We start from the raw sequence: 15,000 nt of genomic DNA on the forward strand, positions 1-15,000 counted from the left end.
ACACACAGACACACACACACACACACACACACACACTCTCTCTCTCTCTCTCTCTCTCTCTCTCTCTCTCTCTCTCTCTCTCTCTCCGTTACCTGACTCATACCTTTATCCCCACCTATTCCTCCCCTTCCTTAATAACCACCTTTCTGGAGCTCAATCGTTTCGTCCCCTCCACTACCAATCCCTTCTCCCCACCACCACCACTACCAATACCTCCCTTCATTCCCCTTCACTCATAAACAACAACAACTCCCCTCCTCCAGCCTTCGTCCCCACCGCTCCTCCCCCATGATTAGCCCAAGTAATTAACAAACTCAGTCCATTGTTGGTGTTCACTGCCATGGGGCGTATAGACGGTTGGCATTGGTGGTCAGCTAGATAGTGGTGGCGGTGGTGACGGTAGGTTTTATTGTTGTCAGGGGAAACTAACCACCAGCGTCAAATGTCTGGATTAGGGTCGGCTGAACGGAGGATTACCGAACGCTTTGCTACCTGAATAATGTTAATCGTGTTCGGAGTTTTCGATGAGAGCTTAAGAGAAAAGCCCTTTGAAGCAGCGGAAATGTCCATGAACATATTTCGTAGCGGTTTGGTATTGTGCGTCTGTGTTGGATTTGTGTAATCCGCGCGTGTGTGTGTGTGTGTATGTGTGTGTGTGTGTGTGTGTGTGTGTGTGTATCTCTTTATCCACTATTCCCTTATACAAGCATAAAATGTGGGTTGTCCTGGAAATTAACTGGGCCCCCTCTTTGTACTTAGAATTCGAATATTTTCCGTTATGAAGCACTGTAAAAAATGTAGATGTGGGAGTTACTTGAGGTGTTACTAAGTGTTCAACTTAATGCAGCTCACACATAGAAATTGTAAGTTTCCCCCCAGTATAAAGCTCTTAAAATGCACGGAACCAGACCTTCAGTGTTTGTATGTATGGATTCACTCGAGTTACGTATAGTCGTGGGAGTAGGAGTTTTTCATGGCGTTACTAAGTGTTCAGCTACTTGAGCAACTCCTCCCCCGAGACCTGGGAGCTTGCGGCTCCTCCCTCCCTCTCGGCCAGTCAGCAGATACTCTCCTCTTTATAGCCTTCTCGTGCCGTCTACCGCGAAGCAGAGAAGAAGAAAAATAGAACGCACACTTCGCTCCTTCCACCTCTCTCTTTCATCCCTGCAACCCTGCCTCTCCTTCCCACCTCCTCCTCTCGCTTCCCGAAACCGCCCACCCTCCTCCAAGAAACCTTCCGAGTCACACGTCTTTGTCGGTGTGGATGGCTGAGACGGTTAATGACATCGATGTTGCGGTCTACCAAAAGGAAGATGTGAGAGGTAAATAACGGGAATTGAGGTGTTTTACAGACTCTTGATGACTGATGATTCGCGAACTCTGTAGGGTGAAGTTAATTTAAGAGCAGGCAACCTTTTCCTCCTCGACCCATTCCGCGACCTTGGTGTTGAAGAGGAGTAAAAACGGCGAAGTCAAGGGCTCCTTTCTCTTCCGGCGACTGCGTTGAAAGGACCGAAAAGAAAGAGTGAAAGGAGGAAAGGACTGTGAATGAATATTTCTCTCCGCCACTTTGTTCGGTTTGTGAGGACAGTCGACGTAAAGGACTTCGGGGATATTGAGGGCAGGGTACTGGTGGCGGTGGTGGTACTGGTGGTCTCGAAACTTTATATTGTTTGTTGAATATTGTCAGAAAAAAATTGTCAGGTAGGTGGAGAGAGAGCGAGCAAGAGAGAGAGAGAGAGAGAGTACAAGTGCAGTGAGAAGAGGAGGGAGGCAAAATGAGAGATGATGTATAAATAGAATAACAAGTAAGGTGCTTCAGACACACACACACTCTCTCTCTCTCTCTCTCTCTCTCTCTCTCTCTCTCTCTCACACACACACACACACACACACACACACACACACACACACACACACACACACACACACACACACGACGGACCCGTTTAACACCCCCATCGAAAAAAAAAAGAGGAAAAAGTTAAATAGACCCAAATTGGTGTATCGAAGAAAGATCAGCCCACCAGCTTTACCTAACCCAAGATAAAATGCTATTCGGCTTCCTTTGTGGCGGGAGGGGCGGGGTGGGCATTGCTGGGCGGGCGGGTGTAATGGAGCAAATACCTTGAAGAGCTGGACAAATATTGGCAGACACCTTGGCCTCACGATCCTCCCCATTACCACTAGCTATCTCCCCATCCAACCCCTGGGCCTCGTAACCCAATCAGCAACCGGTCCAGCCTTGACTAACTAACACGCGGCTTGGTCTTCTGAGGCTCATTTCACCACTAAAATTAAATCAAACGTCGAGTTATCTACCCATTTACTGACCTCTTGCCCCCTATAACCTAACAGCGATCGGTTCAGCCTTAACTAACTAACACGCGGCTAGGTCTTCTAATGCTCATTTCACCACTAAAATTAAATGAAACGTTGAGTTATCTACCCATTTACTGACCTCTTGCCCCCTATAACCTAACAGCGATCGGTTCAGCCTTAACTAACTAACACACGGCTAGGTCTTCTAATGCTCATATCACCACTAAAATTAAATGAAATGCTGATTTATCTACCCATTTACTGACCTCTTGCCCCCTATAACCTAACAGCAATCGGCTCAGCCTTGACTAACTAACACACGCACCTTGGTCTTTAGGGGTTCATATCATCACCAAAACTAAATGAAATGCCGAGTTATTATCTACCCATCCACTCACCTCTTGCCCCCTTAACAGCGATCGGTTCAGCCTTAACAGTTACTAGTCTTACCACACGCAGCTTGTTCTTCAGACTCATGTCACTACTAAACTAAAATCGAACGGAGTATTTGCCATCTCCTCAATTTCCATGTCATCGCTTCTGGCTTAGCTACCCACCTACCAGTGCCCCATCACAACCAGCCAGCGGTCCAGCCATAGCTAACTGTAACACACCCAACTTGTTCTTCAGAGGCTCATATCACCACTAATATCAAGTGAAACGCTGACAAATTATAATCGAATCTGACCACGTTTCACCGTTATCCACTCGACTTACCCACCCACCAATCCGCACCTTACTGCCTCAACCGAAACAGCGAGCAGCCCAGCCTTAACTAACCTTGATATAGCCTACTTACTCCTCAAAGACTCCTCCATCATCACTTCTTGAGCTGTCTTCCTCCTCCTCCTCCACCCCCGACGTCTAGCCTGCGCCAGTCAGTCGAGATCAGTTGTCTCCAGGCCATAACCAACGGCTAGTACTCAACCAACTGTGCTCTGGTCAACTTATGTAAGCCATCGCTTAGCCCTCCTCGCTTTGCTCATCGGTTCAACCCACTCCAGGCTTCTAACGTCAGTCCACTCGTTTCCAGCGACCGCGCACCCTCCCAGCTTCGTCAGCATAGGATCAAGCCACAGTAGGTTCGATAAGGCTTGAGCACGTTGGCTGGAATACAAGTGGGGCTTATTTCAGTGGGCCCCCTTCTCCCATTCACCAGCGTCCCCTTACTTCATCCTCTCCCCACGACCCGACCTTTGTGTGCGATGCCAGTAGGTCTCCCTTAAGTGTATTTCCTTCCACCACCGCCTAACGTCCGCTTCTTTACTTCACCCCTTACCCTCACCCCACACACATCCTCAAGACTTCCGTGATCTTATGTACTGTGTTCGCATTTCTCCCTCCGGTTGACTTTTTTCCTCACTTTCCATTAAGTTTCCCTATTTCTTACCGTTCCCCTGATTCTAGTCCTGGGTGCCTTGAAGATGCATTGGTATAAGGAAGGAGGAGGGGCATAGCGCGCTGATACAGTGGACGCCTTCCCCCTTCCACAAACGTCCGCTACTTCATCCCCTCCCTAAGTCTTTTACGATCCTCAGGTGGGGTGCTTTAAGACGCAAGGAGGTGAGGGAGGAGGAAGGGGGGTAAGGCGTGCTTGCAGGGGCCTTACGCCAGCGCTCGTGATGGCGATATGAGAGTGAGATAGCGTCGAGGTTTTCTTGGAATGGCTACGCTATACTGTCCACCGCCTTTTGCCGCAGCGTGAGGCCACAAGCGTGCATACGTCAGCACGAGGTGGAGGGGGCCTTTGTGTGGCAGGGACAAGGGGCTGTGGGGGTGATTGGGCGTCGTGGGTTAGGGGGTGGATGGCGGAGAGTGGCGCTGAGGTGGTGGTTTGGTGCCCTGGCAACTGTGTTGTGGGTAACGGGTTCCTGGGGTAGATGGCAAAGATATCGATAGATGGTTGTATAATGCCCCTAGTGGTGGTGGTGGTGGTGGTGAGCAAGAGTTTTCGGATATTGGTTTGCTCTTTCAGGGATTTGGAGTGTTTTGGGTTAATTCTTATTTTTAGATTCAGGTGTATTGTGTTTATTTATCATTTCTCCATAGTATCAAGACCTTTTTTACGTATTTAAGCATGTCCACCCGTTACGATATTTGCGTGGAATGGTATAATAATTGAAGGTGTGACCTGCTCTCCGTTAACTGAAATAATTAGACCGGCTGTGTTCCCCCTTTTTCATTAACTATGTGTGCTTCCTGCTTACCAGTAACTCGTCGGTTCTCCATTTCCATTCCTCCTGCCAGTGATCCATTTTATTAACCTTCCGCGCCGGCACTTGATGGGCTTCAGTTGTTTTGTTTCGCAGCCTTGGTACAGCTTAGTGTGTTTGATCTCTCTCTCTCTCTCTCTCTCTCTCTCTCTCTCTCTCTCTCTCTCTCTCTCTCTCTCTCTGGCATTCTGATTTGTTGGTTCCTGATGGCTGGCTGGCTGGCTGCGTGTCCGGGTGTCTGGCTTGCCTTAGTGTGCTCTCGACGCGTTATTCAGGCATCAAGTGTTTGTGGCGCCTTCTGCCTCTGTGAAGTAGTAAGCATGTGATCTTGTGCGTGTTCAAGCTAGCCCTGTGATGCTTGTGTTTACTCATGCGGTGGTGGGGGCTCCTGAGGGAAGGAGAGGAGGGACTGGGAGCGTGGTGTGTTGCTGGGGGCCACGCAAGGGGTTTGAAGGCTAGGAGCAAAGTCCGAGATGGAAGTGAAGGACGATCGGGTGGGGGTAAGGGAGGCGGGGGGCTGTTTAGTGCTGTTCATCGCGGCGCAGGCCTGAGTGGCGGGGGTTGTGGCTGCTGCGGCGACCCTCACCGCTGGTCCCTCCACTCGGCAGGTCCGCTTGAGGCTCCTTGCAAATCGTGAATACATCAATGATTTATGAAAACCTCAAAGTAGAGGCCGGAGCTTTTGGGATTTCCTGGAATTACGTGGGGGCTCAGAAATATATATATAGATATATATATATAGATATATATATATATATATATATATATATATATATATATATATATATATATATATATATATATACATATATATATATATATATATATATATATATATATATACACACACACACACACACACACACACACGTGCAGGGGAAATTAGTTCAGCGTTCCTCCACCAGGCAGCCTTCACAGGCACCGCATCCACAGTTTGTCCTCGTCGACCCTGCCCGGGGCATCCCGAGGCCACGGCTTATCCTTGCCTGCACTCGTGAGTATCTCGGCCACAACGAGGCTCTCACACCCGCCCTGGCAACCAACGCCCCGCCCCGGCCTTACCCCGCACGAACTACGTCTCTGTTACTTCTTTTCCTTGTGTGGAACTTCACGCTTGAGTGCACAGCGTTCTGGGGCTCACGCAGTATTTTTAATGTATGCAGGGCCACTCCGTCGATGTTCATTCTCATATTATTTATAGACTTATTCAACTGTCCTGATAACGTTCATCATCTACGCCACAAGCTGCGCAATTCCAGCACCTAAACTTGCAAATTGTTTCTTGGATATGTATTTCTTTTTTTCCTCGAGGAGCATTTTACATGAAAGGAGACGTGTTCCGTAAAACTTTTAGCGCAGACCCACCGTGAATGATGAAGGAGGCGACGGAGAGAGAAAGGAAGAAGGGAGCGATGGGGAAGGGATTGCGGTGAGGAGACAAGAGAAGGAAAAGGATTGAAAGTATAATAATATCCAAAGGGAAGGGAGAAATAAAAGGATAAAATGAACTGAGATTAACAAGAAGGTGGAAGATAAATGATAGAGTAAGAGGAAGCGGAAGGAGTTGAGAGCAAGAGAGAGGAAGAGGAGGGAATTTTGAGATGGGGAGAAGCTAAAGAGGGAGTAGAGAGTGAGGGAATGGAGAGGGAGTTAGTAAAAAGCGGAGGAAAGGGAGGGAGTTTAGAGCGGGGAGGAGACGAGAGAGTGAGGGAGAGGAAGGAGACTGAGTAGAAAGCGGAGGAGTGGAAGGGGAAGGGGAGTTTTGAGCGGGGGAGAGGCAAGAGAGGGAGTAGAGATTGAGGGAGAAGAAGAGGGAGGAGTGGATTCCGCTTGAGGCCAGAGCGAAGGGGTTGTGAAGCTGGTGTAATTTTTTTTTTCTTTTATCGAAATATTTTAGTTTCAGGGGTAAATATTTTAGCCTGGTTAAAGAAGAGAGAGAGAGAGAGAGAGAGAGAGAGAGAGAGAGAGAGAGAGAGAGAGTTGCCATGACGTCAGTTGGTCGTCATGACAAACCTGCATCATAACCAAGACTACCTGCTCCTCTCTCTCTCTCTCTCTCTCTCTCTCTCTCTCTCTCTCTCTCTCTCACTTACCCCTCCTCATACCCTCCACCTCTCCCTCTCAACACTTCTTTTTCTCATTCCTTTCCTTCTCCCACTCCCCTCGCCCCGCCGCTCCCCTCGTCGCCACCGCCGCCGCCACCATCCGTCCCTTCGCTCCCCTCACACACACCCCGTTGTCTGCCTCTCGCATCCCCTCACAGCCGCCGGATTAAGGTCACCTCGCCGTCCTTCACCCTTAAACGAGTAAATATTGCATTCACGCGCCAAGGAAGAAACTAGTGCTACGTTTTATGCGCCCCATTATGTATTTGTTTCGATGTTTTCACGCTGGTTATACTGTCCAGTGCAGCAAGCTCAATATCTCCCCAGCCGAACATAAAATACCACGAAATTTCCTCATGTAGCGTTCGGCGTTGATGTAAAAAGAAGGAAACTTTTAAAAATAACATGAAATCTCTATAGTATATGGAACTGAATAGAAATAACGGGTCATTGTGGAGGATATAGTTTGGTTTGGGTGTTTATAATGACTCTGTGTTGGACTGTCGAACTAGCACTAAGATACACAAGGACTAAAGACAATTTGCAGAAAGACACTCAGCTCTTGTGTTTGTGTTTCGATGAATCTACACTGGGATTCACAAAGCCATTTGGAAGTTTGCAGAAAGCCGGACAGCTTACACCCGCCACCCCTTGAGAACCTTTGACTTAACCCTTTGCCCTCGTACCCATAAATGCCCATCCGTCACTTCAAACTTTCATGCGTATGCCCATTAACTACATAAGTTCATCCGCTTATCGCAGACTTAAAGTACTTGAAATAGCACATTAAAAAACTTCCATAACCGTAACAACCCTTATACAACTAAACAATCAGTACACACACACACACACACACACACACACACACACACACACACACGCACGGTAGATGAACAGAAATACTTGGATAACAAAGATAATGGCCAAAACTTTTATCAACTTTTATTAGCCACTCGAAACTTACTGATCACAAGAATATCGAGAGAGAGAGAGAGAGAGAGAGAGAGAGAGAGAGAGAGAGAGAGAGAGAGAGAGAGAGAGAGAGAGAGAGAGAGAGAGAGAGAGAGAAAATACCCTCTGGAAATAGTGAAACTCGTAAAATAGCTACAACGAAATGAAAAGAAAAGGCATTGCTATCGACACCTGAATCAGTGTGACGTATAATTCCTGGTAATGAGGAGAGCGATGGCCTGGAGGGTGAGACAAAGGAAGAGGAGGAGGAGAAGGAGGAGGAATGGGTGGATGAAGACGCCAGGAATATCCACCGCCCACCCACCACTACCCTGACGCAAGATGAACGTGACGAGATGCTGGCGAGATGCTGCAGGAAGGTCACCGCTGATTCTTGGTCGCCGTCACCACCTCCACCATCACCACCTCTGCCACCACCACCACCTCTGCCACCACCACCATCACCACCTCTGCCACCACCACCACCATCACCACCTCTACCACCACCATCACCACCTCTACCACCACCGCCATCACCGCGCGTCGTCTCCACCGGTCGCTGAGTTACGTTGAAGGTTGGCTGGCTCAGTGACGTCACGATCCAGTTTGTTACGTAGATCAACACGTCACTAGGGAAAGGTCGCATTCGGATTGAAATAGACGCCCTCTCTCTCTCTCTCTCTCTCTCTCTCTCAGGTGTAGTACATATAGGGTAAAAACGGGTAATAAGTGCAAAAGTGAAGAGATTATAAGTGTGAAGTGTATTGGGGCAGAGTTACAAGGCGATTATGGGAGGTTTTATGAGGCTTATACGGAGAGCTGTGAGGAACGTAAGGGAAAATGGGAGAGGAGACTTGTATATAACGGAGGAGTGGGTGGAGTGTGATGAGGGGTGGAGGGAGAAGGGGGTGGAGTGTAGTGGAGGATGTGTTTGGGTGAGCGAGTGTTTTAAATGGAGGAGGGGGTGCATGAAGAGTTGGGGAGGGAGGAGGAAAGGGGAGAGATTGAGGGGGGGGGGAGTTAGTCAGTCAAAAGCTGCGAGTCATGTGAAAGAGAGGGGAGGGGGAGAGGACATCTGTGTGTGTGTGTGTGTGTGTGTGTGTGTGTGTGTGTGTGTGTGTGTAGAGAGAGAAAAAAAAATATGCAGAAGAAAGTCTTAAATCCGCAAAAGGCACCCAAACAATCAAATATCCTTACCTTCCTTGTCCTATCTTTTCTAACCCCTTGAACCTCCTGCAGCCAACGTCCAATGTATTCCCAATTATCACGTTCAAAAGTCAACAGGAAGAACGCTATTAAGAAGTGAAGTGTAGGTGAAGTGAGGGAGAGAGTAAGGGTGGTAGGAGGGAGGTGGTAATGTTTGTATACAATAAGAGTGTAACAAGAGATAGGAATAGAAGTGGAAGAGTGGAAGAGAAGTGGTTCCTGGTAGTGCTGGTGGTAGTAGTGGTGGTGGTGGTGGTGGTGGCCTCGCCCTGTAACTGTTGGCTCTCGTCAAGGAAAAATAGCATCGGAAATAACCACACGATTTGGCACTGTTTGGCACTCACTCCCTGCATCTGTTATGGAGGAAGTAAACGGTAGACAGTTAGGGGGTAGGGTAAGGAGTTCAAAAGGGAGGGAGAGAGAGAGAAAGGAATAATGCTGATATGGGTGGGGGGCAAATGGGAGGGAGAGAGAGAGGGAAAGGAGTAAGGCTGATAAAGGGGGGGGGGGGGAGTTTTCCAGAGTTAGGGAACGTTATGAAGAAGCAAAGATAAAGAGAAAAAAGTGGAAGTTATGAAAGAAACGATAAAGAAATTGAGAGGGAAGTAATAATAACGAGAGAGAGAGAGAGAGAGAGAGAGAGAGAGAGAGAGAGAGAGAGAGAGAGAGGAAAGTCGTATATAGTGAGGGGACAAATGAGAGGAAAGGGAGTTGGGAGTGATAGTAGGAGGGGAAAACAGAGAGAGAGAGAGAGAGAGAGAGAGAGAGAGAGAGAGAGATGACGTAGGTAGGGGAAGAGGAGGAGGAGGGGAATGGAAGTGGGGAAGAGAGGGGAGTGAACAGGACACATTGGCGCCGGCTCCCCTCACCCCCCACCTTCGCCTTGTTCTGCCTCTCCCCTTCTCCCCTTTTTCCCTTCTCCCTCCAAGTCATAGCTGCATAGTGTGACTCCCCCCCCCCCCCCCCATCACCACCACCACCCGGGGATCAGAACTATTTATGTATCACACGTGCCTCTCCCCTCCCCCCCTACCCCCCCCCTCCACACACACCTTCCGTTTGTAGCTATTCAGATCGAGACCCAAACACACACACACACACACACACACACACACACACACACACACACACATTCTCGAAGTTTCATTCAGCTGGGTTTTTTTTTTTTTTCATTTTCTTTTCTTCTATTCTTTATGTAACATCTTGGTTTAATTCTTGATCTTATTATTTCTTCTTCCTTCTTAAATGTTGTTCTTTTTTTCCCCGTGTCTTTCTCGTCTCCGTCTTCTTCTGTTCTTCATCTTCTGAACCCATTTGTATTATTATTATTATTATTATTATTATTATTATTGTTGTAAAAAAAATAACTTGTTTTCTTCGCTGCCAACGTCACCGCCAACCAGAAAAAAAAATTGTCCTCGCCAGTTTTTATTTTTATGCGTTGACGTGTTTAGCATTCTTCGTGTTAGCAGCGTAGGCGAGGGGGGTAAAAAAAGGCCGCAAAAGAAAGAAAAAAAAAGCTCATTAACTCTGCCTTGGCTCGTGAAACCCTATAGATTTCTTTAGACCCGAAGAGAGAGCACCATTATTATTTATTTATTTGCTAAAGTTAATCACTCGTTTGACTCGTATTCTTCTTCTTAGAGGCGAGATACAGGAGGCATTTTCTTTTAGTTTATGGTCTGTATTCTTTACCGTAACAAGAAAGTAATTTTATCTGCGTGGAAGAGCATTTGTATATATTTTCTTTTGTGTGTGTGTGTGTGTGTGTGTGTGTGTGTGTGTTTGTGTGTTGTCTAGGCTTCGTTGCAAGTCTTGTTATAGCGAGAATCAGATTTACTCCGAGGAACGTGACATGAGTCGATCCTATTGCAAGTTAGAGTTACGCAACCATTCCCCGAAGAAGGGCTATGTCCGAAGGAAGACGAGAAAACAGGGAAATATTAATCCCTCCCCCCCAAAAAAGCTGTCTGTAAATGGAAGTGAGCGGCGTAAATTCCGTGACTTGATGCAACTTTCATTCCTCAAACGGTAGCGTGGAAGATGCCAGAGAAGGGGAAAGGCGTGGCACTGAAATTTGGCACTTGTTCTTGGCCCTGCCCCCCTCTACCACCACCACCCACCACCACCACCGTCTCTCCACCCGGCGCCAGTGACGTCAGCTCCCACAGACGACTCAAATAGGTCTTCATAGCCTTGCCTGGGGGTTGATTCTTGGGAGGACGGTGTAGGTGGAAGGGCAAAGGCATGAGTAGGTGTGAAGTAGAAGGGCAGGAGTGACTAGGTATGAGGTGGTGGGGCGGGAAGGACTTAATGTTAGGTGGAAGATCAGGAATGAGGCGTAAGATAGGGAAAATGAGTATGGTATGAGGTGGAAAAAGAAGAATTAGCGTAACGTAGGAAAAGTAAAGAGTGGTTTAAGGGGTAAAGGGTTGAAAAGGATGTATTGTATGGGGGAGAGAAAGGGGAGGAAATAGTTAATAAGAAGGGAAGACAGGGAAGAAAGCTAGGATATGAAAGCAATGGTGTGTTTGTAAGGGAGAGAAAGAGGAAGAAAGAGTGAGTTTGAAGGAAGGGAAGGAGAGGAAAAAGTGAGTGTGAGTGGAGGAAACTGAGCGTGAAGGAGAGAAAGGAAGCGAGGGAGTAAGTGTATAGGAGGAAGGTGAGAAAAAAATGCGTTTGAGTGTGAATGGAGGAGAGTGTGAGCGTGAAGGAGAGAGAGGAAACGAAAGAGTAAATGTATTGGAGGAAGATGAGAAAAAAATGCGTTTGAGTGTGAATGGAGGAAAGTGTGGGCGTGAAGGAGAGAAAATGGAGGAAAGCGTAAGTTCATAGGAGGAAAATGAGTGTGAGAGTGAGGATAAGAAGGGAGAGAAGAGGATGAAGTGTGTGAGGATAAAAGAGTGGGCGACCTTGGAACGCATTGACCGCCTTTTTTTTTTTTTTTTTTTTTTTTTTTTACAAGTGCGCGCGTGTGTGTGTGTGTGTGTGTGTGTGTGTGTGTGTGTGTGTGTGTGACCCTGTATTCATTCTCCTAATTGACGACTTGTTTATTTTCCTCCTTTTTTGTTTGTTTGTCAGTCACTTCCTCTATATCGCAATGGAATTTTCCCCTTAATTCTTCTTTTTTTTCTGTATTTTCTAACGCGATATATTATTTTTGTTATCATTTATTATTGCCATGGCTGGTATGTTTTATTCATTTCCGCATTCAACACAATTTAAATATTCTTGCATTGTTTTTCTTTTCCTCCAGTCTCATTTCCATAAGTTATCTCTACCGTGGTTGATTAAATTCAACTTCATGATTTATTTGTTTGGCCGTATGTCTCTTTATCACGCATTCCCGTATTTTTGTTTAATCTTTTGTTGTGTGTCTTTTTATTTCACTTATTTCTTTAACGTATTTTTGTGGATTATTTTATTTATGGCTTGATTCCTGCGTCGATGTTTATGTATTCGAATATTCATCCCTTTCAGTCCTTTAACAAGTTCATCCGCGGGTGATTACAATGTATGATGAATTTAATACATTTATTGCCAATCGCCGGTCAGCATATAAAACAAGCGGCCAATAAACTGCGACCTTTGACCTCATGCTGACCTCTCTCTCTCTCTCTCTCTCTCTCTCTCTCTCTCTCTCTCTCTCTCTCTCTCTCTCTCTCTCTCTCTCTCTCTCTCTCTCTCTCTCTCTCTCTCTCTCTCATATCTTTCATCATATCCTTTTATTTACTAATTTCTTTCCTTCTTTGCCCCTCCTTTCGCATGCTCTCCCTTCGTCCCCGCCTATGTATTTCCCCACCCAGCCTCCATTCTCTCAACGACCCAAGAGCGTGTGCGTGTGTGGCCGGCGCCTCTTGAAGTCTCCAAGGAACCCTCATCTCTAGGTCATCTCTGGGTGCGAATTGATTAAACGATAAACTTCCTCAGTGGCCTCCGGGAAAGCTGGTCGTTTTTTGGTGTGTTTGCCTCCGTTGATCTCGAGTTTATGTCCAGGAAGTGTTGAAGCGAGGCCCAGATTCTTAGGAAGATGGTCATGAGGCGTGATTTAGGGAGTTCAATCATGTTGTTTTCCGGGGTGGATGTCTGGTGGTAGTTTTCCTTGCCCTTCTCTCTTGCTTCTCCGTCTGATGTCAGCTGTCAAGAAATTTTGCAGATTCTACGGTCATTACTTAAGATTCGAGGCTTTCACAGTGTTTATTTTTGCTCTGACACTGATCAAGGGGATGTATATTCACTGCAGAGTCCATGATTAAAGTAACTTGCCTTTTCCTCTTGTTTCTCCGTCTGATGTCAATTGATTAGACGTTTTGCCGAGCCTACAGTCAATACTAGTTAAGATTCAAGGTTTTAACACTTCCTTTCTGCATTATTATCTAACACTGATAAATGGGAGGTATATACAATTCACACAGTACGATTAGAATAACTTACCCATATCTCTCGTTTCTCCGTGTAATAACAATGAGTTTTACAGATTTTACAGTCATTACTAGCCTAGATTCAAGGTTCTAACACAAATGGGAAGTATATACAATGCAGAGACTGTGATTAAAACAACAGCGAAGTATTGTTTTCCCTGCATTTTGAGATTCAGTGAAAATCAGATATATGAGAACACGAAGAACGCAGCCTTAAAGTTATGGGTGAGTTTCAGACCAGCTGTTCCGTGTAGAAGAATGATCCCCAGAGTAATGTTTCCTGTGAGCGTCGCCACCACACGACAGCCCTTGCCTCCTCCCACCTCTCCCACCCACCAGCTGACGGCCGTGAATATATGCTCATGAGGGACCCACGTGTCGCTGCGTTACAGGGAAGTTCTCACAAGGCGATGAATCCGAGGAAATCACATTCATTCATTCAGTCTTTCACAGTATTTAGGTCTCGGAAAAAACAACTAATCATTCCAACGAAGAACTTCATAGTAAAATTAACCAAGGAAACAGTTAGATACGTGAGAAATGAAACTTCTTAAAAGATAACGACCAGTTCTTCATAAATTTTCCTTAAGTATAAAGTGATTAAGTTTTTCGAATGGCTGGCGCTTCAAGGAATGAATCCCCTCCCCCCCTCACACACACACACACACACACACACACACACACACACACACACACACACACACCATCTTCAGCGTGGCACATACCTATTATTATGGATCATCACAACCTCCCTCCCTACCACCCACACCTCTCCCCCTCACTCCCATGCTCACCATTGTCACCTCCCTCTTCCCTCCCCCCCCACCACCTCTGTTCCCCCATGCAGCGCTAGTGGTTTCTTCCTTCTCAGCATTTTTTACAGTACAGGAAGCAGCTCAAGGGCAAAAAAAGGTGATAATGCGAAAAATAAGTCCGCATAAGACTGACCCTATAAAAAAAATGCTGAGAGGTGTCCAAAAGAGAGATCAATTTCGGGTGGAGAGCTTGTTTACCTTCTCCCCCATTACCTGTTCTCCCCTGTTACCCATCTCCCAGTCCCTTCCCAACCATGCCCAAGTAAATTTTTCCTCCACCTCCAACGGCCTGCATTATTATTCATGTAACGCTACCTCCTAAAGCACCCACATTTTCCTCCCCCCGCCCCCTACATACTCTCACGTTTTGGTCCTGTTATAGTCATGCATTAAGATGAAGGCGTGGCAGTGGTGGTGAGGGAGAGGAGGGAAAGGGGGAGACGGACAAAGCAGGATGATAAATATTTGCCTGCCGTCTCTTATGTCACGTGCGGACCATTTCCTTATTGCACCATTGAGAGCGAGAGAGAGAGAGAGAGGGGGGGGGGAATATTTGATTCATTAACTATTCATACATTTACCTCGACGTGAAAAAAAAATGAGTGTAGATTAAAAGAGGGTAACAGAGAGAGAGAGAGAGAGAGAGAGAGAGAGAGAGAGAGAGAGAGAGAGAGAGAGAGAGAGAGAGAGAGAGAATATAATGAAATCAGAACGGGCAGACGCAACACGTAATACCCAGAGACTCTCAGCTCATTGTGATGCAGAGATGGGCATGTCAAGGAAGGCAGAGAGGGAGAGGGAGAGAGGGACACCTGATCCACTTAGACTCTTAATGTTGAGTGCCAGGATGTGTGCAACGAGGAAAACTTTTTTGGTTATGTGGGTTACTCAAGTTGTGACTCAGGGGATGTTGTAGTTTCATGACTCAAAGCACGTTGCAAAGGCTCTATCTCCTGAAACAACATCA

General features: G+C 46.6%; 1 protein-coding gene across 3 annotated transcripts in view; it reads left to right on the top strand.

Annotated features, from left to right (window-relative positions):
• LOC127007029 (uncharacterized) overlaps nucleotides 1-15,000 on the top strand; it is a 100,751-nt gene that overhangs the window by 24,072 nt on the left and 61,679 nt on the right. The window contains exon 1 of one of the 3 annotated variants that reach the window (XM_050877514.1): nucleotides 3,263-3,400. The exons of the other annotated variants lie outside the window; for them this stretch is intronic. The gene's annotated coding sequence lies outside the window, so the exon portion shown is untranslated. Of the gene's footprint in view, nucleotides 1-3,262; nucleotides 3,401-15,000 lie in introns of those variants that run through there. 3 annotated transcript variants of the gene reach the window in all.

Source organism: Eriocheir sinensis, chromosome 34, assembly GCF_024679095.1.
Source record: "Eriocheir sinensis breed Jianghai 21 chromosome 34, ASM2467909v1, whole genome shotgun sequence".
NCBI lineage: Eukaryota > Metazoa > Arthropoda > Malacostraca > Decapoda > Varunidae > Eriocheir > Eriocheir sinensis.